Source organism: Harpegnathos saltator, unplaced genomic scaffold (assembly GCF_003227715.2).
Source record: "Harpegnathos saltator strain DR-91 unplaced genomic scaffold, Hsal_v8.6 scaffold562, whole genome shotgun sequence".
Lineage (NCBI taxonomy): Eukaryota > Metazoa > Arthropoda > Insecta > Hymenoptera > Formicidae > Harpegnathos > Harpegnathos saltator.
Genome location: NW_020230385.1, coordinates 183,834 through 203,058, shown reverse-complemented (window position 1 = coordinate 203,058; position 19,225 = coordinate 183,834). Strand labels below are relative to the sequence as shown.

The following is a 19,225-nucleotide window of genomic DNA, read 5'->3' as shown; positions in this document are numbered from 1 at the left end:
CAACACGCCTGCCCATTCATCGCAACTTATCCAGCAATTTCTGATGAAACACGGAATTGTTCAACTTCGTCAGCCCCCCTACAGTCTTGATCTGGCTTCTTGCAACTTCTGGCTGTTCTCCAAATTGAAAAATCCTTTAAAAGGAAGAAGATTTGGTGACGTAGAGGAAATAAAAAGGAATGCGACGAAGAAGCTGTTTGCTATTCCAAAAGCTGAATATAAAAAGTGCTTCTGACAGTGGGAGGATCGCTGAAAGAAGGTTATGGCTTCTAAGAAGGAGTACTTTAAAAGAGACATCGTTGCCAGAATCAACTTTTTCTTCTGCTACAGCACAAGCTCGGATACTTTCCGGACAAACCTTGTAGATTAGAATCTTAACTTCTTGGATTATTTGCAAAATGGTAGGGACTTTTTTGCTCAGAATGATCTAATCTACAATTATATGACGGTTATTGTGTCTAGCGATAGATATGAGTATATTGAACTTTGAACCCTGAATCTTGAACCTGTCTAGGCTAGGCACAATAGCCGTTATATAATCGTAAATTAGATCATTTTGAACAAAAAAGTCTTTTATCATTTTGCAAATAAGTATGCAAACTTTCAAGTTATCAATTAAAAGAACCTTCAGATATGGTCATTTTTAATCATTAATAAGTTAATAATTATTGCGATTTATGAAAAATGGTACTTGACTTTTCTTCTCAGTTTCATCTGATTAATTTTCACAATTTTTCGTTTCCAAAACATCCCGGATACCCAGTATATTAGCGAACCAGGGTGTGTATGTATGTGTGTGTGATTTTATGGTTGCTTTAAAATTTTTAACGGAATATTATAATGGTTAATTTTCAAACAGCAAAATAGTTTAAAACAAATTCAAAAAAATCCAATGTCACGTTAATTTTTTTTTATTGACTGTCAAGAGAAAAGGATAATTAACTATAACTTGTTAAAATCTGATAACGTAAGCCATGTTAAATACAATGAACAAGAATTCTGACAAGGAACCGATCAACTAAGCTTTACTATATTAGGAAGTTGAATTAGTTCTGGTTTCTAATAATAGATGGCTTTAGTAACAAGTTAATGATTAGTAGTAAAATATTGAAATCCGGCAACACTGAAAAATTTGACATTTGATGATGTATGACAGTTTGCGCACTATTATTACTGATAGTTTCGTTGTTAATACGCGTCTAAAATGGATCGTACAAAGTTACATTTTCGACATTTATTACTTTTTTGTTTGATTTGAAAAAATCGGCAACTGAAGATCATGAAAAGCTTGTTACAATTTATGGTGATCAAGCTCCATCGTATTTTAACTGTTAATTTTGGTTTCAACGATTCAAAAGTACTGGTCAACCAAAAAAATTCGAAGATTCTCAATTGCAAGTATTATTGAATGGAAATACCGCTCAAACGGAAAAATAATTGGCTGAACAACTCAACGTCGGTAAATCAACAATTTCTAAACGCTTACACGCCATGAGAAAAATTCAAAAGAAAGGCAAATGGATTCCACATGAATTGAGTGAAAGAGTAAAGTACCATTGCAAATCGTTTGAATATCACCATGTCCTTGTTTGCCAGATAGAAAAAGTCTTTTGTGGCGAATTGTAACTGGAAATGAAAAGTAGATTTATTTTGATAATCCAAAGCGGAAGAAATCATAGGTTAATCCAGGACAACTATCAACATCGACACCAACAGAACAGTCATGGTCATAAAGTAATGCTCTGTATTTAATGGGGTATGGAAAATGTGGTGTATTATGAACTTCTAAAACCGAATGAAACAGTTACGGGGGAGCGATACCAGCAGCAGTTGATCAAATTGAATGATGAATTAATGCAAAAAGGACCAGCGATAGCCAGCAATAGACGCAAAGTGATTCTTTTGCACGATAATGCTCGTCTACATGTTGCTTCAATCGTTAAACAAACATTGTTAGAATTCGAATGGGAAATTCTTCCGCACCCAGCGTACTCTTCAGACCTAACACCATCTGACTACTATGTATGCTGATCGATGTAACACGCTTTGGCAGGTACATACTTCAATAATTACGAAAATGTGCAAAAATGAGTCTGATTGAATTACTTCGAAAGACAGCTCGTTCTATCGTCGCGGAATCGCTGTGTTGCCAGAAAGATGGGAAAAAGTCAGAGCTAACGACGGAAAATACTCTAATTGATGTAAATTTAATCATTTCTTTAAAATAAAGATGAAAAAATTGACAAAATAAGATCAGAATTAATTCAACCTCCTAATATGATACATTAAGCTATTACATTAAGGACCTCTAATATGAATCCAATCATTATACTCTAAAGGTCTTCCTTATTCTCAATTGTCATTAGGACATTATAAGATCTGACTTAATTAGAATTATCCTTCACTTACCCTATTAGGTCCTTGTCAATATTAGGCGTACCTGATCAAAGTTTCTAGTCAGGACCTTTCTATTTTCCGTGGCCCCTTTCTGCGCAAACATAAGATGGGATACTTAGGCCGCGGTCGATCGATTTAGTCCTGGAGTAAATTCGTATCTCATTCAACAATCACGAAATTTCCATTCAAGGATACTTGGTCTAATGTTTTATGCATAAAACACTCTCTCTCTCTCTCTCTCTCTCTCTCTCTCTCTCTCGAGAGAGAGAGAGAGAGAGAGAGAGAGAGAGAGAGAGAGAGACAACAACGTGCGTTAGTTGATATTTCGAAGTCCGCGAGCGCGTCATCGACAGTTATTGATCGATACACGGCCAAGTTTCGCCCGCATTTTTCGCCGCTGGCCGATGCTTAAGAGTCGGCGCGCCTCCGTGCGACATAATCACCTGCGGATTTATAATAGGATTAAACACAAATACGGCCTCTCGACCCATCACGCTCGGTCCGAGCGACGAGGAAGCCAACTCTTTTTACGCTTCCCAATCGGTAGTCTGATCGATAGAGGCAAGGAACGTTTTCCGCGATTGTTCGTTCATCATTTCTTGCGGATCTTCACGGCGTGGAGATCTAAACTCGCCTGAAATGAGACGCCAGCATGTGCTCGTGAGATAACCGCCTTCTCACGGAGACTTCAAAAATCAAATTATGGATAACGAAAACTTCTTCTTCCTCTTTCTTATTCTTAATAGGACTTATGTCCTGTTTGTATCTAGTTCCTAGGCCGGATATTAGAACTGTGAGCATATTTTTAAGTTCCTTAAGTCGGTTGCTAGCCGCGCTTAGGTAGCCATATAAATCGGCGTGAGAGTGAACGTTTTTTTATATAAGTTATTGTACGCATTGAGGCACTCATGGTGGATGTCGGTCATGAGTGGACCTACTGTCTAACGTCTTTTCCGAAAGATGAAGCCCAATTTTCCATTTAGCGTTACCTTTTAATTATCTTATTAAATGGAGAGCGCAGTTCTTTTAGTGGCCTAGCGGGATTCGAACCCGGTTTCCCGGATTACGAATCTGACGCTCTACCCGCTCTACCCCACACCGCGATAACGGAAACGATCTGTAGAAAAAATACACAACGTACACAGCGCTCCTCATACCGAAATTTCTCCAGCCGAGCGTTATGGGAACACAAATGTCTGAGAAGATATCAAATGAAGATACAAACGTGGAGTTCGATTGGTTAATTTAACGCAACGATGAACGAACCGGACGCATTTTGGTGAAAGGAAATCGAATTTCCGGTTCTTGGGAGCGAGTTGGCTCACGACCAAGCTCGCAACTCAAACCAGGGATTCTGTTTTCTTCAGGCAAGATATGTTCGGTTCGTCGCGTTAATTCTACCACCTTCCTCCCCGAGTTGAGAAACGATGATTACGAGTTGCTACCACGAAGACAGAATTTTTTGCTTCGCCTCGAAATGATACGAGGGGAATAATTGTGGGAGCGAAAAAACAAAAGACACATCGGCGCGAAAGAACGAGTTCTTAACCATTTAACTTGCTGCTACTCGCTTCAACCATTACTTACGATAACGAAGTTACCCGGCTTCGGTTAAGACGACCAACGCGATCGATATAGTAATACATCGCTGTCTACACGGGAAAATGAAATAATAAAGTCCAGGCCAGGGACTCAAAATCGCTCGGATAGAAACAAGGCTGATGAGCTCGGCAAAGTTGGGTAGCGGAATTAGCGCGAGGCCCGAGCGAATATCCGCGAAAAAACGAAAACGGCGAAGAGGGAAGATTAAGGTCGACAGCGGAGACAAGCGGGCTGCTGCTGCGGACGCTCACTCTCGTTTTCATCGCATTCTTAAGCGTGTCGCAGATTGAACCTGCCGTTAGATAATACGTGTGAGCACTGACCTTGGTTACAGTCTGCCGGCTAGCGGCAGTCTCGCGGCGAGACGCGATTCCCGCAAAAACACTAATAAGAATGTACAATTAAGCGATATTACCGTGTCGTGCTCGTTACTTCCATTAATCGACCGTGTTTATTATCCTTCTTCGCCCCTTTCGCTCTCTCCCTACCCCCTCCCCCCCCTCTCTCTCTCTCTCTCTCTCTCTCTCCCTTTTTATACGTTATACTGGATTGACCAAAAAAGTAATTGTGCGAAACCCAAACATATCTGGGAATCATAGCAAGTTGATGCAAATGGATCTCAACGCTGGCTGTTTCTAACGTTTCAGCAACCTCTCGTATGGATAATATGAATTATTTTCAATTAGACTGGAGACTTGATTGCTATCAATTTCGACATGTCTACCGGACGTTTATCATCGTTATTATAAGATTAAAATCTCCGTTTTTCAACCATCCGTGCACTATTCTTTCATTCACAGCACTATCACCATGCGCATAAAAAATCTCTTTCGCTGTTTGTATCGCGTTTCTACTTTTGCGAAGATAAGAAAAAACATAATTGCACGAAAATACATCCTTTCGTTCTTCATCTTCAAGATTAAAATAAGCATTAAAAAAATTTAATCAAATATAATAAATTCTTTTTTAAATTACACGTTAAAATCTCCTGTTTTTAGTCTGTTCGTACGTGTTTTATAGGTTAGGAATAGTTTTTTGTTCGAACTTTATAGGTTAGGAATAGTTTTTGTTCGAAAAACAGCAGAATAATCTGAAATTACTTATCAGAGCCAACCCGATATACAAGGTGGCTCATTTTATTCATTCAAATATCTCGAAAAATATAAAAGATACGGAAAAACATTTCAAACAAAAGCCGTTTGGTTTGAAGGGGAGCATAAGACAGCGATATCATTTTGCTTACAGATGGCGTCACTTTCGAGATATTTACTGATCTTTTTTTAAATAGGAATCCGAATTTTTTATTATATCATTTTTTTCTATCAATTAATTTGAACAACTTTTGTCTGAAACATTTTTCTATTTGCCTAATATTTTTTGAGATATTTAAGGAAAACTTGGTAACTTTTCAATACTAGTATGACCTTGAACAGCGTTATCAAGGTTACGGGTAAGGGAAAGTCACCTTGAATTTTTTAAATAGAAATGCCAATTTTTTATTACATCATCTTTTTTAGCAATTAATTTAAACAACTTTTATCTGAAACATCTCCTTATTAATATTTTTTGAGATATTTAAGGAAAACTTGATAACTTTTTCAGTCATTTAATTTACGATATCTCGCTATTTGTCGAAAGAAAAATAGTACTAGACTTTTTCAATCTGTTTGGTCTGAAGAATATGTTATTATGATAGTGCTCTAACTTTTGTTAACTTGTTGACCTTTGAAAATTTCAAAATCATCAAAATCAACAATATAACATTGCTGCCTCATGTCTACCTTCAAACTGAACAAATTTTGTCTGCGTTTTTCTGCATTTTATATTTTCTTATCTTATATATTTATCTTTTATATCTTTATATTTTTCTTATCTTTTTTCTTATCTTTTATATTTTTCGAGATATTTGAGTGAATAAATCAAAATAAGCCATCCTGTATATCAACTCTGAAAGTAGTACTGCCGTATCTGTCTGGAGAAGTAACATCGTAAATGCGCACGAAGGAAAGATATATGCCGCCTGAACCCTTGCATAATTTAAGAGTACTCTGAGAACCATAATTGCGCCCTAAATATTCATACGTGAATAATTGAGGCGTGTAAAAGCCAAATTTACACGCTGCGCCTTTCAAGGTCCCCAATGACACCGACGCGACGTCGCACGTCGTCTCGCGCGTGCAGCTTCGCAGACGAGCGCGAATCGCTTGTCGAGGACGAGGATCCTCTCGCGGGGAAATTAAATTCGCGGAAGGCGAACTTCTTCTCCCCGACTCGAATGCGATCGCACGCAACTTAGGATTGTCCTCAGCTGATCTCAGAACCCGAAGAGAACAGCAGCCTTAGTCATAATCCGACGCGTGTGCACGCGTCTTCGGCAGCGTCGTTTCACACACCTTCGACGGAAGCACAATTAGCACTGTATGTAAATCCCTTACTGCGACAAAGCAGTAAGTCCTTACGTAAGTCTCGCCTTCGCGCTGGCCTTCGGCCGGCGGCAGTCGTCCTCGTTTTTCGCGCTCGCGCCCAAGGAAGAGCGCATCGATTCGTCATTCCTATTTATCGAGCGCGCAGCGACATCGAATCTCGCGCAGGTAAAAATAACTCGTCACGATTTCCGACAATAGCCGACGCGCGTCGTCTCGCTGCTGAGAGAGCCTCTCGTTACAGTTGGCGAAACCGAGGAGCAGCTGAAAGCGTCACTCTTTCGGTTGGCCCGCTGATGCTGCGTCGAGGGTTAACAGGCTGCTCCCTCGTCGGGTGAGCGAGCGCTACCTGTTACACTGACGTGTGTCACGTAATAACAGGTATTCTTTCTCACGATCGTCCGGCCGGGAGCCGCGGGTGCGTCGCTTCGCCGACGGCGAGCCCTCTTCCACGTCAGTCCATGTCCGACCATCGCGTCGCGTGGATCTCCGGCGGCCGACCTGCGGCAGGGCCGTGTTTTATTTATAAATCCGCTGCGCGGAACGCCCATACAGCGACACGGCGACGCGTTTAATCGCCGTGTGCATGTGAGTGTGTGTGCATATGTGCGCGTGTTCGCATCAGTGAAATCGGAAAAGCGTCCATGTGTCCCTCGGCCATGTGTTTTCAAGGTAAGAGCTCGTGCAAGCGCGTTCTCGCTCGTTCCGTCGAGCTCGTCGGTCCGCTTCCTCGATGGCGAGGCTTCCCGGCGGCCGGCGGTTTACAAAATTCGAGAAACTGATCGAGAGTTCATTGACACAGGAGAGTCGCCGAGTCTCCCTGCCGAACGTTCGTTCCGGGATTAGCCGAGTTCGCGCGGAACTAATCGCGATCGTGGCGTTATTCTACGAAACTCTGCGAAATACGAGCTAATCCCGATCGCGAGCTTTGGAATTTGCGATTGCTAATTTACGCGATTTCATGTGGCTGGGAAATTACGGGCGTGTACGCAGAAAGCTACGCGGTTGATGTAACAGAATTTCAGTCGCGACAAGTGAAATTTTCCGTTCCTCGGGAAACAATCGAAAATTCGGTTGCAGCACAAGAGAAATTCCGTTACGAGGTTTCTGTTGTCTCAGAAATATATTCGCTCACCTGAACCGAGCATTAATATTGTTAAAGGCACAAATTTCGTTTCTTAACTGGATAAATAGAGTTCTTGTAAATACAAGAGGAAAATGCTTGCATGGCAGGATTGAAAATCGTATCATTGGCAGCGCCATTCAACTTCTTCAAACGAATCTTAAGCCTGTTGCGGTTCGGGAAACTTTGGTTTTAGCTGTAAGGTTGGTAGGCCTTAAGCTAACTTGGGTACGTTCCGTAATCGACCAGATGATTAATCATCAAGATAATAAGTAGTAAAGAATCTGTCCCTCTCTCTATCTAATATTACAAAATTAGTAACTAAAACCAAGTTTGTAAATACAAATAGTATACAGCGCGTTCAAACTATGTCCCACTCGCTGTACTAACAGAAATAGTTTCGCGAGACTAATCGCATGATCAGCTGATAAAAAATCCATCCATTTCTCTATCTAATATTATAAAATTAACAGCTACAACTAAGTTTGTAAACAAATTGCACATGGCTGGGAATGCCCAAACGTGATCAGCTGATCAATTACGGAACATATCTGAGTTAGTTTAAGTTCTACCAACCTTTTAAATAAGATTCCAAAGTTTCCAAAACCGATTTCGGAGCAGGCCTCTTTTCGGTCGCGGTAACTAAGATTTCCTTTCTCTTTGCATATACGATAGTTTCACGCTTTCTGCGAGAGCAGAATATTCTGTCGCGATGACTACATTTTCGAGATGGAAAATTTCAGTTGCGTCAATCGAAAGGGGTTGTCGACGTGGACGATTGTTTGGTTTTTGCGAAACAGAATTTTCTGTCACTGCAACCGAACCTTATGTGACAGAAAATTTCTAGTTGTCACAGTCTAGTTGTCTAGTTATCTGCAGAATATTTTTCTGCACATAGAAAACGGGAAAGAACGGCGGTCGACTTGAAAGCTGCGCGACTCATTATCGCGCGTGTCTTAGCTGAAGAAGTCCCGTTGTTGAAGTGCATAAACTGCAGAATGCCTCTTCAAGGCCGCGTGGCATTAGCGCTGCTTAAATACCGATTGCCACGATGACAAGCTCGTTGTGTTCGATTAGGCCACGTATTTCGGCGCATGAACCGTAATCATTGGTGAAAAAAAAAAACTGCATAACCATGACGACGCTACTCCAATCTGCCGAGGTCGTGCGAGCAATATTCCCGTTGGCTTCTCGCGCGGTGTGTGCGGACGTTAAATCGAGCCGAGCTCTAAGAAACGCTAAACATGGAATCCTCGCGCACGCATCTATCAGTGCGAGTCAGTCACGAGTGGACACGCTTCGCTGCGACCGACATCCTGCGTGCAGACGTGCGAGCTTCGTGCGAGTTTCGGATTTATTTGTCGCCGTGCAATATGTTCGATAAGCGCGTTGAATTTTACGATCTCCGGGAGACTTTCGTCCACGACCCGATCGATCGTGAAACAACGACGACGTCGACGGGAGGTGCTCGGACGAATTAGCGACGAACCCTGATCAGAAATTTATCCCATGGTCCTGACCAGGTTAACCTCATTTGGTCATCAAGTCTGTGTAAGGTAATACTATCGAGTCCTAGTAAGTCATGTAACGCAGCGTGGATATCAAGAGCTTAAGTTACCTTATTGAATCCTTCTCATTTCAGATTAAGGCTTCTGCCCAATCAGAAACATTGGGTTCATATGACGTCGAATCAACACCGAAAATCCAATGTCGATATTTGGATTGATTTGACGTCGAAAGCGTATAAATATAGATAGACTTATCTTCGACCGCAATTTCATTATCATTTCAATGTCGAATTAATTACTCAAGGAACATTAATGTGCGCATGTTTATAAAAAAAAAAAATTATCCCGAATTTTCTTATGTTAATTTGTTCCGATTGTCGACAATTTTTAATCTTTACTTAAAAATCAATAGAACAAGATTAATGAAATATTCTCTGTTGTTATCGATAACCTTACGTCATTTATTGGGCAATTGTCGAATCCCATCACGATAGAAACTTGGTGGCTTTGAAGCTGTAGAGTCATCAATGAAATTTTGTACGTCGTCAACTATCGAAAAATGTGTATCAGACAGTGCGTGTTGCATCGATGGAAACAAGTAAAAATCTGATGGAGTCAAGTCTTAAGAATACGCCGCGTGTGGGAGAACTTCCCAACCCAATAGTAAGATGGTTTCCTTTGTGGCTTCTGTTGTGTGTGATTTAACATTGTGCAGTAGGACGACTTTACGCCAGCCTTGTCCAGTAACTGGCCTTTTTTCTCAATTGCATCGCTCAAACGCTCAATTGCTCGCGGTAAATCTCTGCTTTAACGGTTTTACCCGGCCCCAAGAACTCAGAGTATAGTACACCCTTCTGGTCCCACCATAAACAGAGAACTTTTTCGAAACGTTTGAGTTTTACTGTCGATATTGTCAGTTAACCATGGTTTACCATGATTTTTTGCGTTTAGGATTTTCATACATAATCCATTTCTCGTCACCAGTTACGATTTCGTTCAAAAAAAATTTTTTTGTTGTCTGACGAGCAAGGTAACGTATGGTCAATCGGCGGTTTTTGTTGTCAATGGTTAGCTCGTGTGGAACCCACTTCCCTTTTTTCTGTATCTTTTCCATACGATCCATAAACGATCGCAAATAGCTTTCTGGTTTTCTCTCAGACTTTTCGCATGTTCTTGTGCCGTTTGCCACTTCGAAAACGTTCAAACCAGATTCGGCACGTACGATCAGTCACAGCATTTTCGCCATTTTAGCAGCTTCAAAAACGTTTTTGTTTAAATGAAATGCGGAATGCATCGTATATCGAATATGCTCTTTGTTGATAGCCATCGCTAGCCACTACTGATTATCTGAGGTTATGCGCATCAAATGCCAAACCATATGTCATTTCGAAAAGTTAAATATCAACAGTTTAAAACCGCAAAAGAGCAGGAGAATATTTCAATTTCAAATTTTACTCTGAGCTATGTAAATTTCATTGGAAAGAAATAACTACTAGTTTAAAACAAATCCAAAAAAGAATCCAATGGCAAGAGAAAAGGATAATTAATTGTAACGTATTGAAATCTGATAATGCGATAAGAATATCCCGACAAGGAGCTGATCAGCTAAACCTTATTATATGATATACTAGGTTGTTAAGGACATTAAGATCCTAATATGGATCCAGTCATTATAACCTTACATAAGTTTTCTTTACTCAATTGTCATCAGAACATTAGGTCTCTGTCAATATCGGGCGTAGCTGATCACAATTTCTGATCAGGATAGCGAATAATCTGTTAGCCGATGGCGACGATGTCGTCATCGCGACGATTTTGCTTCTTCGGGTTCTTGTCCTGGAGAGCGGACGTGAGAATGCCCGGGGCCGGCGAGGAGGAGTCTTCTAATTAGTATATTTCAGGAAGCGTAAAATTCTCCCTCTCGAGAAAAAGGAGCCCGCTGTACGTGACGCGCCGCCTTCCTCTCCCCGAGTCCACGTAGGCGAGACCGCGCGCGTCTTTAAAACGTGTGGCGTGATACACAAAAGCCGCTGGACCGTGCTCTTCCTCGTGCGAACGTGTGCATTTTTAACGATGCGCTCCGCTGCGCATTCACGCGCGTACTCACGCCCCGAGGAGACCTCGCCCTTTTCCTCGAGCGATCCCTTCGCAGGTAGCCGCGTAGCGCGACCTGTCTGCGCTCACGCGCACAATCGCCGCTAATTAGAAAGCAACTGGCCTTTTGTGACGTTCGGAAACGCACACGAGCGTCTCTCTATAGACGCTCGTTATTACTTGACAAATTGTCGATCGATGAACACCCTTTGGAATTGCGGAGGCTAGTTTTCTACCTGACGATTTTGCAATTCCTTGAGTAAATTCATCATTCTTGTCACGACTCGATGTCGGATTATCGACCGACGGATGATTGCGCTCAAAATTGCTCGACAAAAGTTTACTTGTTGCCGCCGCGTGAAGGAACAAACTGTCCATTGATACACCGATCAAATGGGTTCTCTCGGTAAGTATGATGACTAAATTTCCTTCCATTATTTCTTTCTCTCCCTCCTCTCTCTCTGAGCAAAAAATTGTTAGGGCCATCCTCATGAGGCATAAGGTCCCGATAAGGCTGAAAGTAGGATACCGTAAAAAGGGATACCTCATTATTATCATATCAGGCCCCGACCTTTCAGGGTCTTTCAGGGATGCCTTAGATTTTACGAAATAAGGCTTTGATAGGAAAAGCTGAGAAGGATCTTAGAAAGATTTTTTAGGGATGCCTTAGATTTTACGAAATAACGCTTTAACATGGAAAATTGATGAGGCCTTAGAAGGATTTTTTAAGAGGATGTTTTAGATAGACAAAATCAAGTTTTGTTATAAAAAAATTAATAAGATTTGAAGCGTGTAATAAAATTGTCATAGTTTAGTATTGTTTTAGTAGGTACGCTCTATCTGGTTCTTTCAAAGATTTTTTAATTATACCACAATTAAAAACAAATTTTATTAGTTTTATCAGTTGCCATATTCATTAGTCTCTTTTAAGAATTTTTCTAGTATTGCCTTCGTTTTGAAATGCAGCAAACTTTGATAAAAGCAGTAGCAAGATTTTTATGTATAAAAAATGCTATATTTTATTGTAATATGTATACTATATTTTTAAAATAAAAAATCGTTGTATACTAACAAGGATATAAAAAAATAAAGAAATTACAGTCTAAATTTCCTGGAAAGAAGGAATATTTTTATTCAAGCAATAAAAATATTTCCTTATAAGGCCCTATTAATATTGTCTTATAAGGTCCTGTTGATATTGCCTCATAAGGACCCGTTAAACCATTTACACATCTTTTAGGTCCCTCGTCTCTCTATCCCTATCAATGCCCGATTAATGTTAGAGAAAAATAATCAGGCCTTTACCAGAGGCCTGTTAATTTTTCTACTCGGGTCTCTCTCTCTCTCTCTCTCTCTCTCTCTCTCTTTCTCTCTTTCCCTCTTTCACTCTCTCTCTCTCTCTCTCTCTCTCTCTCTCTCTTTCTCTAACCGAAAATCACGCGTGGATCGAGCGGACATTTTTAGCATGAAATTGGGTCGCACGATTTAATCGATGTCACGTTACATCCCGTACTTGGCACTATTAACCTTGGCTCGCCTCGTCCAGAAGCTAATTCGATGATGCCTCGTGGAATCGCATTAGCGCGAGGGTTCGGATATATACTTGCGGCATGGGGGAGCATAATCAACAACGTTCACGCACAGAAGCTTCATAACGAGGAGCTCTCTTTCTCCTTTCCCTCCTGTCTCTCTGTCTCTCCTCAGTTACCGGCACCGAAGAAAATGGCCCAACGAAATAATTTAACAATTTACTTTTATTACACCTAATTGTTACGCTGATTCTCTAATTAAGCTCCCGCAGGCGACGGTCCCGGTTTCTCCCGCCGGCGCGCGAGATTTCCGCTTATTATAAACTTAATTAACATTTTGGATGAGAGAGAGAGAGAGAGAGAGAGAGAGAGAGAGAGAGAGAGAGAGAGAGATTTCAGCGTCGGATAATGCAGCACACGCTACACGTAGTTTCTCCGCCGTGGATGAAATTGTTGCAAACAGGTCACGCCATGAAAATTGGCGCTAGCCGCTTCCTTCTTACCCGTGGAAGCCCGTGGCGGATAATTCATTCCTACGGACGTATCGTGCAGACGCGCGCGCGCACGTTTGTGCCGAGAGCTTATCTGCTTGCGACGGCTGACTATCAGTCTGTCACGAGCCGATGGGAACAGACGCTGAAATTTGTCAGCCTCTTTACGCTCCACATATTTCAAACCCTTTCTTCTGTCACCCTGCTCGCCGCTCTCATCCATTTTCCTGTCTTTTTGCTTGGGCTCTCGACGTCCTATGCGAGAGCCCGAGGTGGTGACGATGAAAAATACGAAGCACTTAACACGCTGAGGATATTGCGCGCCGTGAGACATATTGCTACCCACGCTAATTACGACGGTGAACAATCCGAATGGAAATTCACTACCAAAAGTCGTGGCGGGGTTGTTCGCCGTGACGGAGGTTGTTGCGTCTAATCGAAGCTTTAAAGTGTTACGTTAACATCGAGCATCGAGAAGTATAATACAGATATTCGATTGATTTTTTTTCTTTAACAAGACCAACGAACTGCACTTGATGCTTGTTATAAATACCGATTCGCAAAAACTAGCCACGTTATATTAGGTTTAGCAATTAATTCTTTCCGATGAAATTTGCACAACTCAGAGCAAAATTTGAAATTGAAATATTCACTCGCTCTTCTGCAGTTTTAAAGTGTTGATATTTAATTTTTCGAAGTAACATATGGTTTGGCGTTTGATGCACATAACCTCAAATAATCAGTAATGCTTACGATGGCTATAAAGAAATATTCGATACGCGATGCATTTCGCATTTCATTTAAACAAAACGCTTCTGAAGCCGAAATGATTTGTGCTGCTTGTGATAAAAATGTTGTGACCGATCGATCGTGCCGAAACTGGTTTGAAAGTTTTCAAAGTAGTGATTTTGATCTTCACGACCAACTACGCTTCGATCAGCCAAAAAATTTGAAGACGAGGAGTTACAAAATCTACTGAATGGAAATACGGCACAAATACAACGAGAGTAAGTCAGAAAGCTACTTGCAATTGTGTGGGAAAGATATAGAAAAAAGGGAAGTGGGTTTCGAACAAGCTAATCATTGACAACAAAAATCGCTAATTAACCATATGTGTTACCTTGCTCGCCAGACAAAAGAAAAGATTGTACAAAATCGTAACTGGTGACGAAAAATGGAAAATTATATATGAAAATCCTAAACGCAAATAATGGATAGATCTTAGTCAACTGATAACGTCGACAGCAAAACCCAAACGTTTCGGAAAAAAATTCTTCTCTTTATATGGTGGAACCAGAAAGCTCTGAACTCTTGGAACCGGATAAAACCGCCAAAGCAAAGATTTATCAAGAGCAATTGATACGTTTGAGTGATGCAATTGAGAAAAAAGACCATTCACTGGACAAGGCAGCCGTAAAGTCATCCTACCGCACGACAATGCTAAACCGCATACAGCAGAAGCCACAAAGGAAACCATCTTATATTTGGGTTATGAAGTTCTTTCACACGCGGCGTATTCTCCAGAATTGGCTCCATCAGATTTTTACTTGCTTCGGTCGATGCACAACACGCACTGTCTGATACACATTTTTCGATAGTTGATGACGTACAAAATTTCATCGATGACTTCAAGATGAGCTTCAAAGCCATCAAGTTTCTATCGTGATTCGACAATTGCCCAATAAATGGCATAAGGTCATCGATAACAACAGAGAATATTTCATTGACTAATCTTGTTCTATTGATTTTTAAATAAAGATTGAAGATTGTCGAAAATTAACTACTAGACCTAATAATATTACAAGTACAGTGGATCACGTGGGACAAGTTGCGAAGAAAAATACAGATTCACGAGTGAAACTTTACAATATCGGAAACGTCTCACGCAGCACCAATGATAATTCTCTCAGAGTCCCTCGCGGAAGGATGTGCAAACTTGATAAAGCACGGATCTATGAGGCGCGATATAATATATGAATATTGAAGAAAGATGCCGATGCGACAGCTTTCTGACAGTGTCATATGACACGGCGAGAGTATGTGTGTGTGTGTGTGTGTGTGTGTGTTTGTCGAGAGGGATGTACGAAGTGGAAGAAGAGAAGCGGAGAAGAAGAAGTGGAAGTAGATGGTTTCATCCGATCGATAACGCAGTCCGTCCTCTCGAGAGCGCGTATCCTGTGTCCGTGAAATCAATCTTGGAAACTAAAAAGACCCATGCAACCGCGTTGCTGTTGCTGCTTGCTTCCCCTGTGCCATTTTCTATGCACGTGCACGCATCATCGCTCTCGTTCGACGTGCTCTGTCAAATCTAGAGCGTGCTGGCTGGGAACAGTTCATGCACATTGTATGAAGTCGCGAGATTCTCATAACTGAAATTCATAATCTACCTGACTACCATATATATTAGATGTGCAAATTACAAATTACGGTGCTTTTACATTTAACGTCTCTTGTAACTCTGCTCCAAATTTTTTCCTGTTCTTTGGTGATTTGAAAGTGCCAACAATGCGAGATTGAAATTTCCATCCCGGAATCATTCTGAAACTACTATTTACACGCATTGCAGGATATAAGATTCTCTTTCAATGCCGAGAAAATAATTTCCTTCGCCTCGGAGGCACTTTTTTCAATTGAAACGCGAAAGGTAAACAGTGCCTAATATGTACTTTGTCGCATGACATCGAGTTCTCTATTCTCGCGATCAATTTTTTGAGGTCATGTCGATTGAATCTCTTATAGTACCATTAGGTTGGTATTATTCAGTATCAAACTTGGCGGGAAAAAGTTTTCGTTTAAATAAGTGCTGCAGTACATCAAGTGTTGGGGTCGAGAATTAAGGGGGGAATTACATGCGGAAGACTGTTTTCAGGGCTATATTTATGAATTTTTTTAACAGAAATGGCAAGATCAATGGATTTGAAATTTTCACAATATATTCATTAATGTTCAAAATATAAAATAAATTTTATTGAATCGCAAAAACCGATCCAATTTGTAATTATAGATATGCAGTTAGTATATGCAGTTAGTATAGATATGCAATTATAGAAATGCAGTCATCCGTTTGCGAGCTCTATGTTTGCTGTCGACATAATTCCGGGCCTCTCACTACTCTGAAGCCAAAAACTAAAAAAGATTTTTTAAATATACGGTTGCCATCATAGCCCGTACCGAAATGAAGGCAACGAAGCCAAGTTTGAAAAAATAATGACTGTACAAAAAAAAAGTATCGAAAATGAAACTTTTTTCAACCTGTAATCATGTTTAAAAAAATGAATAAAATAAGACATAACTGTGTTCGAAGTAGAGGTGAAAACTGCATGTCTACAGGACATTGTGTAAAAATCTCAAGTTATTCGGTTCAATAGTTTTCGCGTAATCGTGTCGACAGTTTAAGAAAATGGTGTTTCCAGATAAAAACGTTTAAAGTTTTATATGTACTTTCCATATAGATAGTAACAAATTTATTTTATACTTTGAACATTAATGAATACACTGTGAAAATTTCAAGTCCATTGGTCCTACCGTTTCTGTTAACCTTTTGAAGCACGTATTTTTCAGAAAATTCGAATCACATGAAAATTTATATACGGGGGTTTGTGGAATCGCTGATGACGAATCCGTTATCAGATTATCGAATTTCATAATGGCGGATCCAAGATGATGGACGTAAAAATGAAAAATCGCGATAATTTCGGTGACAATAGGTATTGTGGGATTTTTGGAGTCGCTGATTACGAATCCGTTATCAGATTTTCAAAATTCAAGATGGCGGATTCAGGATGGCGGCCACAAATATGAAAAATCGCGATAATTTCGGTGACATCGGTGATTCGTAATCAGCGAGCTCAAAAATTAACCAGAGTACAATTTTAGCTAATTTTATGTACATTCTATGATCCGCCATCTGGAATCCGCCATCTTGGAAAATGAATTTTAGAATGTGGATCTCAGATTCGTAATCAGCGACCTCAAAAACTAACCAGAGTACAATTTAAGCTAATTTAATAAAAATTCTATGATCCGTCATCTTGAATCCGCCATCTCGGAAAATTAATTTTGGAATTTGGACTTCAGATTCGTAATCAGTGACCCAAGAAACCCCCAAACCTTATTTTTGAGCAAAAAATTCACTCATAGTTCGTGGAAAATAAATTTTTTTTGTAAAAATATGTATTTTTCACACTTTGTTTATTTATAATAAATGGACAACTTATGCAAAACACTTTTCAACCTTTCATGTATGTTCCCATATCATATAAGAAACTAAAAAACGCAAGAAATCCGACAAGAAGCCCTCAAATATGAAATATTTCATGAAAATGTGAGAATAAATAGGTGGTAAGTATACTTACCACTATGCCTCAAAGGGTTAAGAAAATTCGCAAAAATAGCCTTGAAAACGGGCTGCTCCGCATGTAATTCCTCCCTTAAAAAAGTGCTACAGTACATCAAATGTTGGGGCCGAGAATTAATTTGTACACCTAATATAATCCACGCGGTGTGACTGACGCAAAACTAACGTAAAACTATAATCGATGGTTAAATTGCCGATGTAAATAGTTCGAAACCTGCTGCTGTAACGTGCACTTCATATAAACCCAACTGTACGCTGAACTGTACGACGAGCGACTATCAGATTAGCGGGCGCAAATAGTTGCGTGAGCGTTCCCCTGACATTTGCGCTTTATTGAAACATCGTAAGTCCGAAACGCCGCGCCGGACGAAAGGCCGCAGTGCAAACCTCGTCCTCGGCCGACCGCGGTGGAAATCGATCGTTTATTTTACGTAACGGCGGACGCTGGCGTTCAGCCTTCGAATCCACCGAATCGCCACCGTCGGCGTCCGTTCGCGCGAAACGAAGTCGGACTCCGGCGAAGGAGGTTACTGACACGCACACGCACGCCGGCGCTGCTTTGTCGCAACTCGTCGTAATGAGCATCGTGATTTATCTATAATTTATTCGTTGTTACGTACCGTCCGACGGGGACGTGACGTACGCGCGTTGCCGCGTTTGACGGCGGCGGTCACGCCGGGTTACGGAACCGGTGCGTCTTGCAAAACCGGCTCGGACAGGTATCACCTCGCGATAACAGTAAAATGCAAGTAAGCGGCCGTTGATGTGTACATGAAAAACGAGGAGAAGAAGAAAGAGGGAGAGAGAGAGAGAGAGAGAGAGAGAGAGAGAGAGAGAGAGAAAGAGAGAGGAAACCGCGTGTCGCCGAGAGCGTCGGACGAAAGCGTTCGGCGCGAGGTTAAAGCGTGAAGTTCAACCCTTCTTCATTACCAGTCGCTCGTGCGCGATCGCAGATTTATCAAGCGATCTCATCGCCGCTTGTATGTACATACGTCCTACGGCTACGTCGCTTGGTAATTAACAGTGATAAATACGCGGAATTTATCAACGTGCGACCGCGGACGGGTACCCCTGCGCGCCGCGCGATTCATTCGACCGGTTAAGGGAGATAAATCTTGAATTTATGCAAGCCGTCCGAATTTTTCGGGGCGGCCGCGTTTATTAAAAACATCAGCGAAGAGGAGTCGTCTACGCGAGATGAGGCTGTCGTAAGACGAAATATATGGTTAACACGATATGTATTGCGGTGAAGCACTGCGAACATCGAAGAGATAGAGAAAGATAGAGAGAGGCGGAGAAGATGGAGAGAGGGGCGGGGGGGGGGAGAGAGAGAGAAAGGGCACACAGTGCATAAAACATAAATTTATCGAATCATGAGAACAGATCAGGCGTTATCGGCAAGCGCGAAACGCTCGCGAACACGTCGAGAGTATATTATCGCACGTGCTATCGAGGGGCCATTTTTCAGAACAGCGAGACGTACCTCTCGGCTGGTGTACGTGAACCTTTTCGCACGGCGGGCACAATGTAAGAGAGCGTGCGCTTGAAATGCGCCGCCTTCCTACCTATTCTCGTAGCCGGCGAACGCCTCGTTCCATTTATCCCGATCTGGCCGCAACTTTGTCGGCCACGGCTCGCATTCCAATTAAACGAATTACTCTCGGACGCCACCATTGTGGCTCATGAATAATTTTCGAGCTC

The 19,225-nt window shown here is 41.2% G+C and overlaps 1 protein-coding gene across 5 annotated transcripts in view; it reads left to right on the top strand.

The window, feature by feature from the left end:
* Synd (protein kinase C and casein kinase substrate in neurons protein Synd) overlaps positions 1–19,225 on the top strand; it is a 162,023-nt gene that overhangs the window by 83,317 nt on the left and 59,481 nt on the right. Inside the window, exon 1 of one of the 5 annotated variants that reach the window (XM_011150589.3) lies at positions 6,875–7,094. The exons of the other annotated variants lie outside the window; for them this stretch is intronic. The gene's annotated coding sequence lies outside the window, so the exon portion shown is untranslated. Of the gene's footprint in view, positions 1–6,874; positions 7,095–19,225 lie in introns of those variants that run through there. 5 annotated transcript variants of the gene reach the window in all.